Genomic DNA, 20,767 nt, shown 5'->3' with positions numbered 1-20,767 from the left:
TTCATATATTCAGATCCTACAATATTTGGTGCATATATACCTACAATTATTATATGCTCTTGATGAACTGACATTTTAAAATTGAATAACTTTCTTTTTGTCTTATGACAGTGTTTTCCTTAAAGTTTATCTTATCTGATATAAATATAGCCACCCCTGCTTTCTTTTAGATATCATTTGTATGGAATATCTTTTTCCATATCTTTACCTTCACACTATGTATGTCCTTAATGCTAAAGTGAGTCTCTTATAGAAAGTATATAGTTAGATATTGGTTTTATAACCCATTCAGCCACTATATCTTTTGATCAGAGAATTTAATCCATTTACATTTAAACTAATGACTGATACACAAGTATTTACTACTGTAATTTTAAAAATGGTTTTCTGACCCTTTTGTAGTTCTTTCTTTAACTTTTATTTTAGGTTTGGAAGTACATGTGAAGGTTGGTTACACAGGCAAGCTCATGTCACAAGAGTTTGTTGTATATATTATTTCGTAACTCAGGTATTAAGCATAGTACCCGATAGTTACCTTTTCTGCTCCTCTCCCTCCTTCCACCCTCAACCCTCAATCAGACCCTAGTGTCTGTTGTTTCCTTCTTTGTGTTCGTAAATTCTTATCATTTTGCTCTCATTTATAAGTTAGAACATGCAGTATTTGGTTTTCTCTTCCTGTGTTAGTTTGCTGAGGATAATAGCTTCTAACTTCATTCATGTTCCCACAAAAGACATAATCTCGTTCTTTTTGATGGCTGCATTGAAAAGATCCATGGATGTCTGTGTACCAGAATTTCTTTATTTGATCTGTCATTGATAGGCATTTAGGTTCGCTCCATGTCTTTGCTGTTATTAATAATGCTACTGTGAACATTCACATACATGTGTCTTTGTGGTAGAATGGTTTATATTCATCTGGGTATAAACCCAGTAAGGGGATTGCTGGGTTGAATGGTAGTTCTGCTTTTAGCTCATTGAGGAGTCATCATACTGCTTTCCACAATGGTAGAACTAATTTACACTCCCATCACCATTGTATAAGAGTTCTTGTTTCTCTGCAACTCACCAGCATCTGTTATTTTTGACTTTTTAATAATAGCCATTCTGACTGGTATGAGATGACATCTCATTGTAGTTTTGATTTGCATTGCTGTAATAATCAATGATATTGAGCTTTTTATATACACTTTTTGTCCACATGTATGTCTTCTTTTGAAAACTGTTCATTTCCTCTGCCAAATTTAATGTTTTTTTTTCTCTTATAAATTTGTTTAAGTTCCTGGATGCTGGATATTAGACCTTATAGACCTGTATATTAGATGCATAGTTTGCAAATATTTTCTTTTGTTCTGTAGATTGTCTGCTTATTCTCTTCAAAGTTTCTTTTGCTGTGCAGAAGCTCTTAAATTAATTGATCCCACTTGTCAAATTTTGCTTTTGTTGTAATTGCTTTTGGTGTCTTTGTCATGAAATCTTTGCCTGTTCCTATGTCCAGGATGATATTCTGAGATTCTCTTCCAGGGTTTTTATAGTTTTGGGATTTACATTTAAGTCTTTAATTCATCTTGAGTTGTTTTTTGTATATAGTGTAAGGAAGGGGTCCAGCTTCTTCTGCATATGGCCAGCCAGTTATCTCAGCATCATTTATTGAATAGCGAATCTTTTCCCATTGCTTGTTTTTGTCAGCTTTGTCAAAGATCAAGTGGTCATAGGCATGCAGCATTATTTCTGGGCTCTCTATTCTGTTCCATTAATCTATGTGCCTGTTTTTGTACCAGTACCATGCTGTTTTGGTGACTGTAGCTCTGTAGTATAGTTTGAAGTCAGGTAATGTGATGCCTCCAGCTTTGTTGTTTTTGCTTAGGATTACCTTGGCTATTTGGGCTCTTTCTTCATTCTTCTCTTACTCTCCTCTTTCGTTATTTAATTTTTATTTATTTATTTATTTTTTGCAGCGGTATGCTTTGATTTCTTTATCATTTCGAGTGTCTGCTACAGGTTTTTTTGTTTGTGGTTATAATGAGGCCTACATAAAATATCTTATAGTTATAATAGGCTATTTTAGGCTGTAATCAACTTAACATACAAAAACTCTGTATTTTAAGTTCTACTTCCCTTACATATTACTGATATTACAATTTACATCTTTCTATATTGTGTATGTCTTGACACATTACCGTAGCTAGGGTTATTTTTAATAATTTTGACTTTTAACTTTATGCTAGAGTTAAAACTGATTTTCACACAATTGTTACAGTACTAGAGTATTGTAAATTTGACTATCTCTTGCTTTTCTGGTGAGTTTTATACTGTTACATGTTGTTAGCATTTTTTCATTGCAACTTGAAGGATTTACTAAGCATTTCTTGTAAGGCAGATCTAGTGGTGATAACTCCCTCAACTTTTGTTTGTCTGGAACAGTCTCTATCTCTACTTCATTTCTGAAGTAAAGTTTTGCTGGGCATAGTTTTGTTGGTTGCCAAGATATTTTCTTTCAGCACTTGATTATCCTACTATCACCTGGCATGCAAGGTTTCTTCCAAGATATCTACCTATAGTTTTGTAGTGGTTCAGTTGTAAATGATGATTTGCTTTTCTCTTACTGCTTTCAAAATTCTTTGTTTTTTAAGAACTTTATACCAATGCATCTCAATGAAGATCTCATTATATTAAATCTATTGGGATTCATTGAGCTTCTTGGATACACAAATGTTCTTGGATACTAGATTTAAGAATGCTTCTGTTATTGTTTCTTTACATAGGGTTCCTGCTTCTTTCTCTTTCTCTTCTCCTTTTGGTACTGCAGAAAAAGGCATATATTCATTTGTTTGATGGTGTCCAAAGTTCCATAGGCTTTCTTCACGTTTTTTCTTTTAATTCTTCTGCCTGGACAATTTTGAAAAACACATCTTTGTGTTCCTTGATTATTCTGCCTGATGATGTCTGCTGCTGAAGGTATCTATGGAATTTTTCAGTACAGTCGTTGTTTTCTTCAGCTCCAAAGTTCTATATAGTTTTTGTTTTGTTTTTCTTTATTGAATTTGTTATTGTGTTTATGTATTATTTTTCTGATATTATTTAGTTGTCTGCGTTCTCTTGTAGCTTACTAAACTTTAAGACAATTATTTTGAAGTCTTTGTCAGGCATTTATGGGTCTCTATTTTTAAGGGTCAGTTATTGGTACTTTATTTCGTTCCTTTGGTGATGTCATGTTTCCCTGATTATTTGTGATCCTTGTGGATTTGCAGTGGTATCTGTGCATTTGAACAAGTGGGTACCTCTTCCAGTCTTTATAGACTGGCATCTCTAGGGAAAGGCCTTCACCAGTCAGCTTGGCCAGAGACTATGAGCAGAGTATCTGGCAGGGTCTACAGGCAGGCTTTCTGTGGAAGTCTCCAGGTCAACCGACATAGTGCCTGGGTCAGTGGGTAGGTGATCCCAATGCCTAGGTCAACAAGGACTGGCCTGGTACCTGGATCCATAAAGCTTGGGAACATGGGGGCCAGCCTAGAAGCTATCTGTGGAGTTAGCCTGGTAATGGAAAAGGCCTAAAGCCTAGGTCCACAGGTGACAGCCTGGATCCCCAAACCATGAGGGCTGGCTTGGGGCCTGGGACTTTAGGGGGTATACTGTCTCTGGAGAAAACCCAGAGCCTGAGTTCACTGGGGCAAGACTGATGCTGGGTGTGCATGTGTGTGTGTGTGTGTGTGTGTGTGTGTGTGCGTGTGTGATGGGATGGTAGTGCCTGGGTTAGTGGCACTAGGTGCAGTGGGCCAGCCTGGTACTAGATGGAGCCGAAACCTGTGGCCATAAGGGCTGTCCTGGTGCTGGGGTAGGCCTAGAAGCTAAGTCTTCAGGGCCTGGTCTAGAGCCTAGGGCTGCAGGAGCCAGACTGAAGCTGGGATGGACCTGGAACCTGAAGCCATGATGCCTGGCCTGGCACTGTAGTGGGCCTGGAAGCTGCAGTCCATGGGGGCTAGCCTTGGTCAGAGTGAGCCTTTTAACACACAATGTTAGATTATATGACCCTTTCTTAGAACTCTCTAATGAATTAGAGATTCATTAGATTCATTAATGGAGAAAACCCAGGCTCTGGGTTTTCTCCAGAGACAGTATCTTTCCCTTTCTCTGTCTGTCTCTGTCACATGCACACACACACACACACACACACAGACACACAAATAATAATCCCAAGTCCTTCCCTCAATCTGCTTATCTAGCCCACAGAATCTAGTCCTTTGACCTTTCCTTTGTTCACTGTGTCCAGCTGCACTTATCTTCCTCCTATAATTTGAACATTCTCCACCCTTGGGATGTTTGTACAGTTTCTTATTTTTCTCTGGAATTTTCTACTTCCAGAAATCTATAATTCATCCTCTTACTTTATCAGCTTTGAATGCAGATATCACCTTCTCATGGAGGTCTTTCTGAACTTCCCTGTCTAAAATAGGACCACACTCTTCATCATTCTTTATCCTCTGATCCTGATCCTGTACTTGACCACTCTGTCCAATGACAGGATTCTGGACTTGCACAGTCATAAAACAACCTCACAGGAGCATGAGCTGCTGTGCATAGAATCTGAAGCCCTTTCTTTGAACCCTGCCCTAATCTGCCCTCAGAGCCAGGAACTGGGTTTCATGGCCTTCAGATGTCCCCTATCTGAAATCTATCCAGCAAAGCAGGATGCCAGGGGCATGGCCAGTTGTCAGAGTCTAGGAAGCACACAAGTGACCAAGGACACATATCTTCTGCAATTTGTCTATTTCATCCTCACAGAAACTCTTTGCCAGGAGGCCTACCTAACAGAGAACACCTTGAAAATGCTTACTTTAGTATACTATTAAACAATCTCAGAAAAAAATTAAAATTTATCTTATTGAGCCAAATTTCCCCATGGAAAAATAATAAGACAATTTTATCTTTATAGCTGTGGTATCAGCTGCAGAGAAATCCCAGTGACAACTGAATTTCAATGATGGCTGGTTTCCATTGGATCAGCCAGAACAACTATAAGCATAGTGAATTCTGCAGTATGCCACCCTTACCCCCTGAAGAATAGATGCACTCATTCCCTCAGTGCTAGAGGATGTCTATCTAGTTCACTGCTATATCCACAGTGGCTGGGACAGTACTAGACACATGGTAGGTATTCAATAAATGTACTGGATGAAAAATGAACATCCTGTTCATTGATTAGTCTTCTCTACTAATACCAGAAGCTATATGAGACAGCTTATTTATGCATAAATAAAAAAGCTCTTCTTCAAGCAACTGGCCAGGACCCAAACTACAAGGTCAGAAGAAAAGCTTGTTTCTATTGTTTGTGTTTATAATGCTGGCTGTGAGGGTTGGTAAAGATTGTGGGATGTGTAATTTGTGGATAGACAATAGCATCGGTGAGGTGGGAGTTTCCGTTTGATGCCACACAAAGTTGAAATGCAGTCTCTCCCTAAAGCAGTGAAACTGACTTCCCTGGTATGGTTCACATAAGGAGAATGGAATTTATATAGCTCAGCCTTTCTAGCATTAGAGCAGTCTTTGGAGCACTAGAGAAAGTTCTGGCTGACATTGACAGCTGCAAGCCTAATAGAAGAATGACTAAAAGCAAAATGGCTGTGTCTGTTCTTGATGTATACGTCGGAAGTCCTGCAGGAGTAGAGGGTGCAGGCTCTTGTATTGGCTCCTCTTCTCAACAGTACTACCACACTTACAGGACCTTATGATAGTTACAAGGTGCTTAAACCTACATACAACCTCCCAGTTCATATCCCAGTCAGTTTCTGCTGGAGAACCACCATATCATCAGAAGATACCTGAGTCAGAAGGGACTTTAGAGCTCATCCCCTGCAGTTGGGTTTATGCTGGTTCCCTTGCTTTAGCCAGAACAGCTCTGTTTTCCTCTGTTTCCTTCATTTCACTTGAGAAAGGCAGTATATTTCTGAATAAATTACAAGCCAGTAAATATACAAGCTGTTTATATTAGAGTCCAGGAAACCAAGTCCAAAGATGTGCTGAGATGGACTTAAGACCCAAGGCAGTTAGTGACAGGATCAAACAATGACGATGGATATTGTGTCATCAAGCCTAGCTCTGTTTCTCCACTCCATGCATTACTGCCTGTGCCAATCATTTGATATGGCCATCTTTGTTACTTAATTTTCTCCATATGTTAATGTTGTTCTCGTCACCAGTTTTTCAGGCCTTAAAGAGTGGAGCATGTCACACCTGTCTTTACACAAACCCCAACCCCACAGAGCCCCAGCCCAGGGATTTACACCTCCTAGGTACTCAGTTGCTTTAGTGCTTGAGTGATTACAGCTGACTGCTCCTGGCTGCCTAGAGACTGAGAGGCATAGCCAGCTCCATCCCCTTTGCTTGGCACAGCTCTTACCTCCTTGAGTTCCAGAAATAAGCAGAACTTTGGGAAAAGTAGAATAAGAAAAATGTCTTTTAGTCCAATCCCACCACTCCTCTGCCGTCTGGTAGGCCTCTGCCGTCCTTGAGTTCCAGAAATAAGCAGATCTGTGGGAATAGTGGAATAAGAAAAATGTCTTTTAGTCCAATCCCACCACTTCTCTGCCGTCTGGTATATTCCTCCAGGGTATTTTGTCTGGTTCCTCAGAGGAACACTACTAAAGCCATTCTGCCTGTCCAGGGTTAGGGGTAAGTAAAGATGTGATTGCTCCCAAACCAGCTCCACCCAGTACACAGTGTGTTCTTTGGTCCCTGCCTTTCCTCTACCACCTTCCCTTTTTTTTGGCAGGTGTGAGGAGGATTGTTGTTGGTGAAAACAAGAAGAAGGGATGTGTTAGTTAACCACTGCTGCATTAAAAACAAATGCAAATTAGCAGCTTAAAACAACATGCATTTATTATTTCACAGTGTCCATGGATCAGGAGTCGGGGCAAATCTTATCTGACTCCTTTGCTTAGAGTCTTACAAGACCATTTTCAAGAGGCTGCAGTCTTATCTGAGACTCTAGGTCCTCCTGCAAGTCCATGTGGATTCTGGCAAAATTTATTCCTTTACATCTGTAAAATTCATAATGGCTTACTTATTCAGTGCCAACAGAGAGGGGTCTGCTATCTGGAATCTCTAAGCTTAGAGAAGGAACAAGCCCTCTTTTAAAGGACTACTTAATTAGGGCAGATTAGAACAGAGGTTCTGAGGTTCTATAGACTAGAACCTTAACTTAATTTCCCTTGCAAAATCCCTTCACTTATAACATAGTATAATCATGGGAGTGATATCCCATCACCTTTGTCACATCCTATTAGCAAGTCACAGGTCCTGCTCACACTCAAGAGGAGATTGTTTCACAAAGGCATGAATACCAGGAGGCAGAGGTTACAGGGGTCATTTTAGATTGCTATTATCACAAGGGGATTATTAGAAGGATAAGTAACTTATTCATGGTTACCTCATGGCAGAACCAGGTTTCCAATCAAGAGTATCTGAAGTTAGGGCTTCTATTCTTAACCTCTACTCCCTAACTTATATATTTGGAAAACAAACTGACTCTCATGATGTTTATTGGCAAGCAACTGGTACAGGTGTATTTATCTAACTAGCTGGGTATAAACTTAGGTGGCCCCTTCACTCTGTGTCTCATTCCTTCCCCTCTGTATCACCACCTGATTTTTGTAAGGATTAGTGAAAAAGTACAAAGCATTTCAAATAGCAGGTACCTATAAATGTTGTTAAACTGAAATAAAAGGTAGCAGTTTTGAGGAGAGGAAGTTGTCCAATTTAACCTCTTCCTCATTCTGCCAAGGTTGGTCTAGAATGCTATGAGTATTGGTGTGATTGGAGGAAGGAAGAGGATGACTGAAAGCGAAAAGTAATGTCCCTGAGACCTCACCTCCCTCCATCATCTCTGCTGAGGGCTAAGAGGGCACACTGGAGAAATTCTGACCAGCACAGTTTTAGGATCACATTTCTGTTTCAGGAAACTTGCTGTGATAGTGGAATGAAAATGAGTTGAAGGATGGTAAGAAAAGAATACCAAATATAGAAAGCTCTTGCAGAATTTTGAGTGAGAGATAATTATTACCTGAATAAAGAGGTCAGAAGAGGGCTAGAGAGGAAGAGCCTCTACATATATTTAGGATACAGAATCTATTGAATTTTGTGATCATTTATGTGTGGGGGTAAAATAAATGAGCCTAAAAAGAAGTATAAAATAATCATTAAAGAGGTTGGAATAAAACCAGCAAGTTTCCTAAAGAAGATGAAATACATCATTTTCACCATCCCCCACCTCACATAGGATATAGCCTCTTGCTGAGTCAGGGAAAAGAGAGGGCTTATCGGAGGGTGTGGTAGCATGGAAGGCGATTAACACCATATGTAAGACTGAGTCCTAAGGAGCTTAGAGAAGGAACAAGCTTTTAGTTCTGAACACTGGGACTAGCGGTATCACCTGGGGACTTGTTAGCACTTGTTTCATCCTAGACCTACTGAATTAGAAAGTAAGGAAGAGGCTCAGCCATCTGTACAAGCTTTCCTGGTGATTTTCATTCAAATAAACTTTGAGATTTGCTATAGAGAATTCATTTTCGTTCTGAAAATACATCCATTCACAAAATCTCTGGGCACGTAAGAAAAATGAATACCCAAGGTCCTCCAAAATGGGCCATTACTCAAACTGAAGTACAATTGGCTGGACAAGTAGGAAATCAGTGAGGATAAGGTTCACTTTTCTCCCATACCTGAAGATGCCAAATGATACCTTCCAGATTCTCAAGAGAAAGAAGATACTTCTGACTCATATTTTGTTTGCTATTGAGTATTGCTCATAATAAAACATTTTCAAAAGGAAAGAAAAATGAAGGAAAGGAGATGGGGAGGAAAAGGCCATATTATTTGGTTTTGCCTTGAGAAGTCCATGTCCTGACTCCTCACCTTGCATTTTCAGTTACCACCTTCACAGCTTGCTCAAAGGCCTGTACCCAGAATCCTCTGGTGGCTTGGAATCTATAGGGCAGAGATGTGGATTGAAGGGAGTGTCCATAAGCTCCCCTTAACTCTTTCAGATTTGGTCATTCAGATAAGGATTCTAAGACCTGTGCAGATATTCACAGATACTGATCACTGTAGCAAGAGGAAGGACAAGGCCTGGGGTAAGGCCTGTGGCTGAGGCCTGACCCACATTACTTTCAGAAGTGGTCTCAGGATAAGTTCCCGTGTGCACTTCTATCTCTGAGCCTCTGCTACCTTATTTTCAAGATGGATGAGTTAAGCTAAATGGTATACCAAATATTTTTATTTTTACCTGTTCTTTCATGTCCCACAATTCCTAACCCTATAGATGATATCAGTTTAGCTCTGGAGGCAAGGGAGAGTGCTACTCACCATATTTATTATTTGAGGGAAAGGTCTTTAAGATTTTTAGTATTGTGTTCACTTTAAAGCAAGACAAAACCAGCCACTCATATACTCTGAAAAGTTCTATAAATATTTTTGTCTGTGTATATATGAAGCTAGCATTTTTGTGGGGAGAGTATTAAATTTGCATTGACAGAGATATTTGAAGTAAGCAGAAGACAGTTTCTCTGACCTTAGAAATTGTTCTGGAGGAAGGTTTAGTGATCTTTCAAATGTCTTTGAGGCCCAGAGAAGAAGCTATCTTTCTGAAGAAATGGAAGACTCAGTCCCACCATTCTTTAATGGCTTTCTTCCATCTTCAAATTAGGGGGTATTAAGTAAGTTGAAATTTCTCTTTTCAAATTGTTTTCTTGTTTATACAGTGGTAGGCCAGAGATTCCGCAGCTTTATTTTCCTTCGGCACAAAATTAATTCCTTGACTTTTAGTGTTTCCTTCATTCTTTCTTTTTTCATTTGAAAAAAATACATTACTCAAAGGCAAACAGAATGTGAGCCAGAGGCATCTTATTTCTCTAAAATATTTGGCAAGTTTCATTTGGCAACTTCAGGTGGAGTAGAAAGGTAAGACTTTTCCTCACCGTAATCTTAAATATCCAGCCAACTGTACTTCCATTTGAGTCCTGCCCATTCAGAGGTATACATCTGTTTTGTCTGACTTCCCAAAGGTTATATGAATGGGTGCATTTTCAGAAACAAACAAAATAACAAAAGTTTTAAAATTCACCCAAAACTTTTTGAAAAAAATACCATAAATTGTTTTCTTGATTTCAAATAATTATGGTACCCTTTTATCACAACTTGAACCAAAATGCTCATTCTGTAACCAAAATGCACTTCCTTGTTTATTCCCTTACAAAAGACATAATTTTGTCTTGAACATAATCCTCCTCCTCTGTACTTTATTTTAGAAACTAAAAGTAATTTTCAGATTTATTTTGAAAGTCGAATGATTTCTCATAACAGTCCTACTAAATATATTTGGGGAGGATTTGGAATAATTGTTTTTCAAACAGAAAGTAACGGCAAATAAGGGTGAGGTGATGGATTAAGACTACACAGGGAATCCCTGTTTATGCTAGATTAGAATTTAGTTCGTTCATTCAGTAAATATTCAGTAATGTTCACATTACTAATCTGGCTCTTCATATACTAGAATATAGTTATTGTCTTTATACTCCATGTGCCTTTTAAAGGGATAATTTTATTCCAATATTTTCCTGATTCTCCCATCATGCATCCCAAACTCATACAATCACCCTATCAGGAGGGAACCTTACACTACTTCGTATCCAAAGGCAAAGAAGAAAGAAAAAAAGCAAAGGAAAGTAGAAAAGTAACAGGAGTCTAGAAAAAGCATACTAGAATGATTTTTACCCTTCATCTATAATAGAGAAAAATGAAAGTTTTCCGAAAACAGAACTAACATTTTCCCTTGCTTCCAATTAAATAACACTCTTACACAAGACTCTGTGTAATTTCACTTTATGTAAATCCTGATTCACAAAACCCTTGGCATTGAAAACTGAGTAACTTCAGAAACTCGAGACCTTATTATAACTGAAATATCTATTGTAAAGTTGCTAAAGTGCTTTCCTATTTAAATTAAGAGAATAAAAGAATATTAGAGCTAGAAGACGTAGAGATTATCTACTTCAGGGATCCAGATAGGTTTTATCTCATATTGTTTAATATAGGTTTTATTATTATTAGGTATGGTAAGGTCAACAGATTAGGAGATGACTTCCAGTGGAAAGATAGTTATATTCGCACATTCTAAGAGAAGGGGGCATGCCACAAGCACACATGGGGAAGCACCAGGGCCAGTTCAGAGACAAGAGAGACGGGAGAACTGTAGGAAAGAATACTATTATTTTTGTTTCTGTGGGAAGGAACAAGTGACATGGTGGGAAAATGTTTAGGATTAGCTAGTTAGAATAATTTCAGCAGATTCTGGGGCACTGGTACTATCTCTGGTTGTTGGGTACCTGGCCTTGGGGTGCTTAGAACAAGTGGAGAGTGGCTCAGAATATGAGAGCTCTAATAAAAGAAGTGCTTGGGGGGGTGGGCTTTTGACTGGTTTGCATTTGAATTGTTTGGCTCAGTTGGCAGTGTACTCCTGGGCAATATCTTTACCATCTCTAGGAATTGATTAACCCTGGGAAGGGAAATCCCTTTAGGGTCAGCAAAGCAGTAGTCTAACATTTCTGAACTTCCAAGGTTGAGCACAGTATTCCAAAGACTTTAACAGGAGATTTCCCTTGGCTTAGATGGATGTGACATGACACAAATTCACAGCTCTCTAGGCTCCTTGTTTCTCCCTTTTAAACTCTCAAACAAAAGCGGGGGTTCAAAGGAAATTGCCCAAGTACTCATGATTCCCACAGTAGGGCAGAAATTATTTAGACACATGGTTGACCCTGACTGCCTCTTCAGTGCAATTGCTGGACTTAAAAAGCCCACACAAATGACAAACCAGAAGTAAAAGCAAACTTGTGAAGTAGATGTAATTTTCCTTTCATGGGTTTAAATTTCCCCTAGAAATTCTCTACTCTCTTTACACCTATTTTCTGGAGCCATACCATAGTACATGCATTCTCGCAGTTAGATGCCCAGGAACTCCAAAATTTAGCACTTGTTCCTGGCCTTCCATTTTTGGATGTCATTATCCACTTCACATCTTAATCACAAAACCTGCCCAAATTTCGAGCTAAAATACGATGGTGGGGTGTGGGTGTGTAGGCTTCAATGTTACTGAAAGAGAACCTAGCATTCTCACAAAACAGTCCATTAGCTTACATCTGTCTATAATTAGCTGGATAATACGTTGGGTCCAAAAGGAAGAATACAGTTTAGAGAAATGTCAATGGATTAGGAATAGGAGAGTAGAGAATTCTAAGTTCTGTCCATGACATTTGGGGCAGGTTCCAGGGAGAAGGGTTGTGATTACTTTCTTAGGAGAAGAAATTCTTGCAAAATAAAAGTGAGAAAGTGTTAGGGAAAATGCTGTCTGTTCTGTTTAAGCATGGTTCTGACTTTACAACATTTTTATTTCCTGAGAAAACATGCGTAGGCAAATATAGCAAGCTACACACACCCAAGATAATTGAACAGATGATATGCTTTGCACAATGCAAGTTGCAAATGCCAAAGTTCATTCTCATGCTGTAATATTCAACATCAATAGTTAAGAATGCCCTGGGTAAGTTATTTGCCTGACTAAGAAAACAGCATCCTGTTTTTTATAAATATGTTTAGGGGGTAACAATAATTGTTTTTGTCATTTTGTCTCATTTTTATAAGATATTTGATTCTGTTTGAGGCTAGCTAATGAATTTGGGTTTGTTCTGATTTATAAGTGACCCTTGGATGAATCTACAGTTGTTCCTGGAATTTATACCACAGGGATTCCCTTTTCTGTCCTCCTTACTTAATTAACAAACATATCACACATAAATGTGATGGGAGGGCAGACAGACATTTAAGTTACTTTCAAAAGGAAGCTTATGTTGGAAAATGTTTCAGCTACATCCAACTTGTGGGTTTTTAAAAATCTAATTCAAGCATTCTTTTATAATTTACCCATCCTGATAAATTATAACTCAAAATCACTTAGGCGTATTGTTCTCCAGGGTACTGGTGGTAATCCAACAAACAGTCATTTAAATGTTGCCTCACTTCAACATTTGGTAACCCAGCCACACTATTTAATGAAATGCTTCACGTGAAAGGTCACCCCTGAGACACCAGTGCCTGAGAGGGGAAAATTTCTTACCAAGCTGAAATGTTAGTTTCTAGGATCTAGTATGGCAAGTCTGTGCCCTTTCTATTCATGTAACATTTTAGAGATAGAAAATGAAGTAAAGAAGCTGCTTTCAGAAGCTATGGATGTTTGTCCCCTTGGTGATCTGAGTGACAAATACGGCAGGATGGAAAAGAGAAAGTGATAAGCCTGCTGGAATACCAGCAGCTGTCCTTCTGGATGCATCGTCTGCATTGTACTAAAAACACATGGAATCTGTTTTCCACAGAGGCAGAGCTCTGCTCCAAGCTTGGCCCCAGATCAGTTCATACTGGGTAATTATTGGAGAATGTTTTCTCCATGCCACTGTTATTAAGCCACTTTATTGCTAAAAAAAATTCCATCGTGTGGTAGACAGAATAATGGACCCTAAAAGATGTCTACGTTCTAATACCCAGAATCTGTGAATATGTTACTCGCATGCAAAAGAGCCTTTGTTGCTGTGATTAAAATAAAGGACCTTGAGTTGGGAAGATTAGATCCTATTACCCAGGTGGACCCAATATAATCATGTTCTCAAAAGCAGAGAGCCTTTTCTAGACGTGGAGATAGAAAGAGAAAGAGAGTGCAAGGAGGGAGAGAAAATGCGATAATGGAAGAAGGGTCAGAGAGGTGATGTGGAAGAAGAGATTTTGAGCATGAGAGGCACTCTCACTGCTTGACTCACTACCTACTGACTCAGAGAACTCCAAATCTACCATGACTGTTCCTGCTACTACGCCTTTTCTCATATGGTTCCTCCTCTGGTTCTTTCACCTAAATCTTAGCAATCTGTGGTCTACATCCCACTCCAGAACAAAGCCAGTACCAACCCATACTGTTTCTTCTACTTTTGCACTCTGTACCACTTACTTTACTATGTTACACACACAGCACAGAGATTCACAAATTTATTGTTCTAAGGATTTCTTTATACTCTTAAAAATTATTGAGGACCCCAAAGATCTTTTGCTAATGTAAGTTATAGCTATACCACTTAATGTAGTAGAAATTAAAAACAAAAATATTTTGAATAAGTTATTAATTTATTTAAAAATAATCCCATTTCATGTTAACATAAAAATATGTTAAAAAATAAAGACAGCTATATTTTCCAAAACAAGAAAAGCTAATGAGAAGTGTTGTGTTGTGTTATATTTTTGTAAATCTCTTTTATGTCTGGCTTAATAGAAGACAGCTGGAATTTCAGCCTACGTTTCATCTATTGTTACGTATTGTTTTGATTAAAGTATCTGAACACAATCTGGCCTCAAACAGTTTGTAGTTGTAACAGGGAAATTATTTTAAAAGCTTTCCAGATAACTCTATATTTTTGATAAATAGGTGCTAGTTTATTAAAGGTTAATTGCAACGTGGAATCCAAAATATCAATTAATACTCTATTACTTTAAAATCCAGTCACTTCCCCTGCACTTTGAAGGAAAATTTTAACCCATACATGATTTTGGAGTATGCATGATTGTTCACTTGGAAAATATTGGTTTATTGAGTTATACAAATCTTATAAGTATTGACACAATTTATTAGGCCATATGAAAAAATAATCAGACTTTTTAAAATCAGCACCAATATTATCACATAAGTATTTACATATTGAAAGGGCATCAAGTCACAGTGGTAGACAAAGGATTTCAAAAGTTCTAATTTTCTCTTGACAGCTCAAATTTGATTGCTGTCAACAAATATTGTCATTTTTTTTAATGTGGCAGGCTCATTTCATTCATTTTTTAAAAGATACTATCAAAAACCAAGCCTGAATACCCAAACTGACTCAGTTTGTCAATCATTATCTCATGAAAAATGTGGCTAGTTCAACATGCAACTCAAATTGCAATGAGGAAAGGCATTGACATATGACATCTGCTTTCGACTTTCAGCAGCACACAGATTTTCATTAAATTGAGCATCAAAGTTCCAAAGGGACTGTCCAGAATTCTTTGGATTAGAGCAATTACATCCACGTGCATGCACCAGCACCAGAAGTGGATATTGCCTTATAGAGACCTGCTTGGCATAAGACAGCAGGAAGTCATAGCTGAAGACAAAAATCACACTGACCTTGAAACTTTTTGTCTCTCTCACTTCCTAAGTGATGAATATTAGGAAACGAAGGCAGCCAAAGGAGGAAGGTACTTTTATAGTGTCTATCTTTTATAAAAATGATAGCATAATTATGATTTAGGGAAGGGAAAGGGCACAGTAATAGCTACAATACAGGATGTTTTGGGAATTAAATGATTTGATATATATTAGGAGCTTAGCATAATGTTTTGGTTTGTTGAGGACTCAATAAAGATTGTTATTATTACTATCATTAGGAAGAAAAGGAGAAAAAGGAAAGGGAGGAGGAAATCGATCTGTAGTCAAATTAATCTGATTGTATGTAGCATTGGACTATTTATAGTGTAGCAAGTTATGCATGGTGAATCTGGGATTTCAGGTGGTTTTCATGACGGCCACTGGGGATGGCCACGAATCCATCATTTGATGTTAATTCTTTGTAGAATGATGCTTTTGATGAGGAGAGTGATTGTAGAATAGTCACCACCATGAAAAGGGCTGAGTCTTTCTATTTAATTAATAAAGTCTCCATCTATTTGGTATATTTTCTTCAAAGAAGGACAGTGTATCTAATTGCTTTCTTGTGGACACTATCAACAAATCTATCGACCAATAGTGTCTTTAGAGGCAGGAGATAAGTCACCACCACATCTCTGAAGTTAAACACCCCAAAAAAATCCTGATGAGTAGAGGGCATAGTTGAGTTTCACCAAAGGAGAAGGACCTATTTGGCAGAAAATTCATGGTTAAAAGGATTTTAACATTTTCTTCATCTAAGAAAGGATATATGCAGATTAAGAAATGTTTCATCTCCTTTTTATGATTATTTGATTATATAAGAGCTGTCAGCAAAATACTTGAAAAAATTGTCTTCCTGATTTTGTTTATGGCTTTACAAAGACTAATCATATTGACTAGGCTAACTTTACCATTGGTGGTCATTTTTTCCTATCTAGCAGTGTTATAATTGGATACATGGGAGTGATTCATATGATCCTGCTTATATGACAGCAAAAGCAGAAAAACAGTACATGATACATGTGGTATAACTTGGCTAGAGAAATGTATAAATATGGATATAAAATTACAATGGGAGACAAAATTTCCAGTGAGTAAACAATTCTGCATAATATGTACAAGGACAGGAATGCCATGCCCTGCTACATAGATACATCAGAGGAAGCAGAAATAGACAAATGGACTGGGATGCTGGGTTAGATCTCATTTCAAAAATATAAATTATCTGAAAGAACATGGGCATTGGTACCAAATAAACCTGATTCTAAAACCTAGTACTGCTTCTTTGTCTTACTAAGTTTTAACAAATTAGTCACTGAAAATCTACTAAAGTGATAGTTTTTCTCATTTATAAAATAATAACAGTAACAATATTACCTACTATATGATTGTTGTGAAAACTGATGTAATAACATATGGGACAAACCTAGTATGGTGCATAGTAGGATAAGGTCTCAATAAATAGCAGTTAGATATGGCCAATTAAGAAAAAAACCGATGTCAACAAGATGACCAACTAAAGGAACCTAACACTTGTTCCCCTGTAACACAGAAAGAACACAACAACAAATAACTACATTTCAAGGAGAATATCTGAAGGTGGGCAATCAAGTACGACAGAGAAGGGGCAGAGAACCTGCAGAATGTAGAAACTCAGGATGGCCACATAAGAATGAAAATGAAATGCCCTGACTTTACCACCTTATCTCCCCAGTCAGGATCAGATTAGAACAGGAGGGATTCTCTGTAGAGAAAAGGTATGCAGGAGGCTCCCAGCAGCCCTCACTAAAACTATCGACAGGTACAGTCTTTTTGTTGGAGAACCCTGAAGTCCTCCCAGTATCTGAGACCAGTCTAGGGAGCTGCCTGCAGTTCACGTAGCTGCATGACTCCAAAGAAGGAGTACATGTTGTGCCCTTTCCCTTACCATGAGCTAAGCTGCTATACAGTACAATCTTGAGACTAGAGTCACTACTAAAGTGTGTCCTTCTCTGGGGTCTATTAGCCACTGCATCTGCTCATCTCTGAAGTACTGCCATCACTATAGTGTACTAACACAAGGCAGTGTACCACTCCACAACAGAACAGCTATACATCCCTATACCCTGGGAATAGACTGCCTAAAAAGCTCTCCATCTTCACCCCAGTGGCTGCAGCAACCCAACCTTGGCTACTTGGAACCTAGGCCCAATAAAACGTCCATAACTCCAGTGCCTGAGCCCACATGGCAGTCTACCTCCCAAGGAACAGGCACCGATAGTGTACAAAACAGCTCAGCACCCCCTCCCTCAGCAGGGAAGCCACATCCAACCATGGTAGAGCAGCCCCTATGTATCTACAGTACATGGAGCAAGCAGCTCAGTGCCCCTGCCTGCAGGTGAGTGCTTGCACCGAACCCTAGCAAAACATCCCCTATGCACTTCTAACATGTGGACCAGCCTGGTACCCTGCCCCTAGTGAGGAGGATGCACCCAACACAGCAGAGCAGTTACGCAAACACCTGGAGCCTCAGCCACTGAAATATTCATAGGAATTGCTGACATTGACTATAGAAGAAACAACAGAGACTATACTACTGAACCCACCCAGAACCAAAACCTACATACCCTACCCAACTGACACCCTAGGACACATGTGCAAGCAAAATATCTTTCTCTAGACTAGCTATTCTGTGAAATTGGAAGACGTTATTATTTCACCAAATGCACAGATGTCAATGCAGGTACACAAGAAAGAGGAAAAAGCAATGATATATGACACTATGAAAGAAACACAATATCTCTCCAGTAATTGACACCAAAAACACAGAAATTTACAGATTGCCTAGAAAATAATTCAAAATAATTACCTTAAGAAACTCAATGAGATACAAGAAAATATAAACAAAAAAATTCATTGAAATTAGGAAAACAATTTGTGATCTGAATGAAAAATTCAAGAGATAGATATTATTTAAAAAAAGAAAGCTTGGGCTGAAGACATTAAAGGCAAATAAAAAATACAATAGCAGACTAAATGAAGCAGAAGAAAAAAAATCTGAACTTGAAGACAGGTCTTTTGAAATAATCCAGCCAGAGGAGAAGAAAAAAAAAAAAAAAAAAAAGAATGAAAAAGAGCAAGGAAAATCTACAAGGCCTACAAGATATCATTAATCCAAAAATATTCACATAAGGGTAATTACACATGTAGAAGAGATGAAAAAGGGCACAGGAAGCTTATTTAACAAAATTGTAGCTGAAAATTTCGCAAGAATTGATAGAGATATATGCACATCCAGATCCATGAAGCTCAAGAACCTCAACTAGATTTAGACCAAAGACGTCCTCTCTAAGGAACATGGTAATCAGACTGTCAGAAGTCAAAGACAAAGAGACTTTTATAACTCTAAGGTTTTTTTTGAAATCCCCAAGGTACCAACAAACAAACAAACAAACAAAAAACAGAGCAGATAAAAGCAGCAAGAAAAAAGTGTCAAGCCACATATAAGAAAATTTCCATTAGACAACAGATTTCTCAGCAGAAACTTTGCAAACAAGGAGAGAGTAGGTTCAGATATTCAAAGTGCTGAAAGAAAAAAATAAGCTTTTAGCCAAGAATACTATACCCAATAAATCTATCCTTCAGATGTGAAGACAAAATAAAGTATTTCCAGACAAGCAAAACCTGAGGAACTTCAGCACTAGACAGGCCTTATAAAAAATGCTTCAGGGAGTCCCTCAACCAGAAGTGAAAAGACATTAATTATTACCATGAAATCATATAAAAGTATAACTCATTGGTAGGGGTAAACTCATAATAAAATTCAGAATACTTCATTACTGTAATGGTGGTGTACAGTTTTTCAAATCTTTAGTGTGAAGGCTAAAACTTAAAATGTTTGTATGTTCACTGCAGCAACAATAGCAAAGACCTGGAATCAACCCAAATGCTCATCAATGATAGACTGGATAAAGGTAATGTGATACACATACACTATGGAATACTATGCATCTATAAAAAGGGATGAGATCATGTCCTTTGTAGGGACATAGATGGAGCTGGCTGCTGTTATTCTCAGCAAGCTAATACAGGAACAGAAAACCAAATACCACATGTTCTCACTTACAAGTGGGAGCTGAATGATGAGAACACATGGACGCATGGTGTGGAACTATACACACTGGGGCCTATGAAGGTATCTAGGGAGAGCACCAGAAAAAATAACTAATGGATGCTGGGGTTTATACCTAGGTGATGAGTTGATGTATGCAGGCTGATATGGTTTGGCTGTATCCTCGCCAAATCTCATCTTGAATTGTAGCTCTCATAATTCCCACATGTTGTGGGAAGGACTCAGTGGGAGATAACTGAATCATGGTGGTGGTTTCCCCTATACAGTTCTTGTGGTAGTGAATAAGTCTCATGAGATCTGATAGTTTTATAAGAGGTTTCCCCTTTCTCTTGGCTCTTATTCTCTTATCTGCTGCCATGTAAGACGTGTCTTTCGCCTTCTGCCATGATTGTGAGGCCTCCCCAGTGATGTGGAACTATGAGTCCATGAAATTTCTTTTTCTTTATAAATTACCCAGTCTTGGGTATGTCTTTATCAGAAGCATGAAAACAAACTAATACAACCACCACCACACATATTTACCTATGTAGCAATCCTGCACATACCTCAGAATTCAAAAGTTGAAGGGAGAAAAAAAGGAATCACCACTAGAGAACACCAGAATCAGTATTTTAAGCCAGCCTCCTCTAATTTCAGGGTGCCCACTAATTATTGCCGGATATTTTCTCTTAGTTCCATCAGCCCTTCGGAAATAATTCTCTAGTAGAACAAAGTATACAGTTTCAAAGTAATTATTTTGTTTTCTTAATGTCTCTTCCAAGAATTGTGAGTTCTTCAAGGGCAAGACCAATATTCAGTGTTGATTTAGTAAATTAATGATGACTTGTTACTGAAGCCCTCAAAATGATTCAGGGTTTAGGAACTGGGTCTACAAATTAGCATTAACTGAAGTACAGATTGGGAATGAGTTGGGTATGGATTTATAAGTGGGCAGACAAGCTTCAGGGAGCCAGGAAAACAAGGGAAATAAGGCTGTCATTTGCAGGCTCTCTCCAAGTCAAATTGTGCAGTAATCAATCTTATCTTTGAATTTTTGCCTGTATTTCATTTCTGTGCTCCCCTCTTACTGTTCCCTCTTCTCAGGTGGGCTGAGCTCTTTAAAAAGTAAAACATCATTAATGGGAACAAAAAAAATTCAAAATGTTCAACAATAATCACAGTTGTAATAAGTTGTTAAGAAATATACCATATAAAAAGATATAAATAAAGGCAAAAAATTACAAATTTTAGTAGAGTGTAAAAGTCTAGAATATTTGTAAGCAACCAATGTAACGTCAACAGCTTAAAATAGTCTTTTATAAGACTATTTTATGAGGTTTTTTTTAAATCCCCAAGGTACCAAAAACAACAAAAACAGAGCAGATACACAAATTAGAAAGGGAAAAGAA

At 38.1% G+C, this 20,767-nt stretch overlaps 1 protein-coding gene across 6 annotated transcripts in view; it reads right to left on the bottom strand.

The window, feature by feature from the left end:
- The window catches only part of ATP8B4 (ATPase phospholipid transporting 8B4 (putative)), a 381,647-nt gene that overhangs the window by 10,109 nt on the left and 350,771 nt on the right, over window positions 1-20,767 (bottom strand). For all 6 annotated transcript variants that reach the window (XR_004274964.1, XR_004274962.1, XR_004274963.1 and 3 more), the window contains one exon: window positions 6,395-6,525. The gene's annotated coding sequence lies outside the window, so the exon portion shown is untranslated. The remainder of the gene's footprint in view (window positions 1-6,394; window positions 6,526-20,767) is intronic.

The sequence above is a fragment of the Sapajus apella genome, unplaced genomic scaffold, assembly GCF_009761245.1.
Source record: "Sapajus apella isolate SASKATOON/1434 unplaced genomic scaffold, GSC_monkey_1.0 scaffold37, whole genome shotgun sequence".
Classification (NCBI taxonomy): Eukaryota; Metazoa; Chordata; class Mammalia; order Primates; family Cebidae; genus Sapajus; species Sapajus apella.
This window is presented reverse-complemented; position numbering and strand designations above follow the sequence as displayed.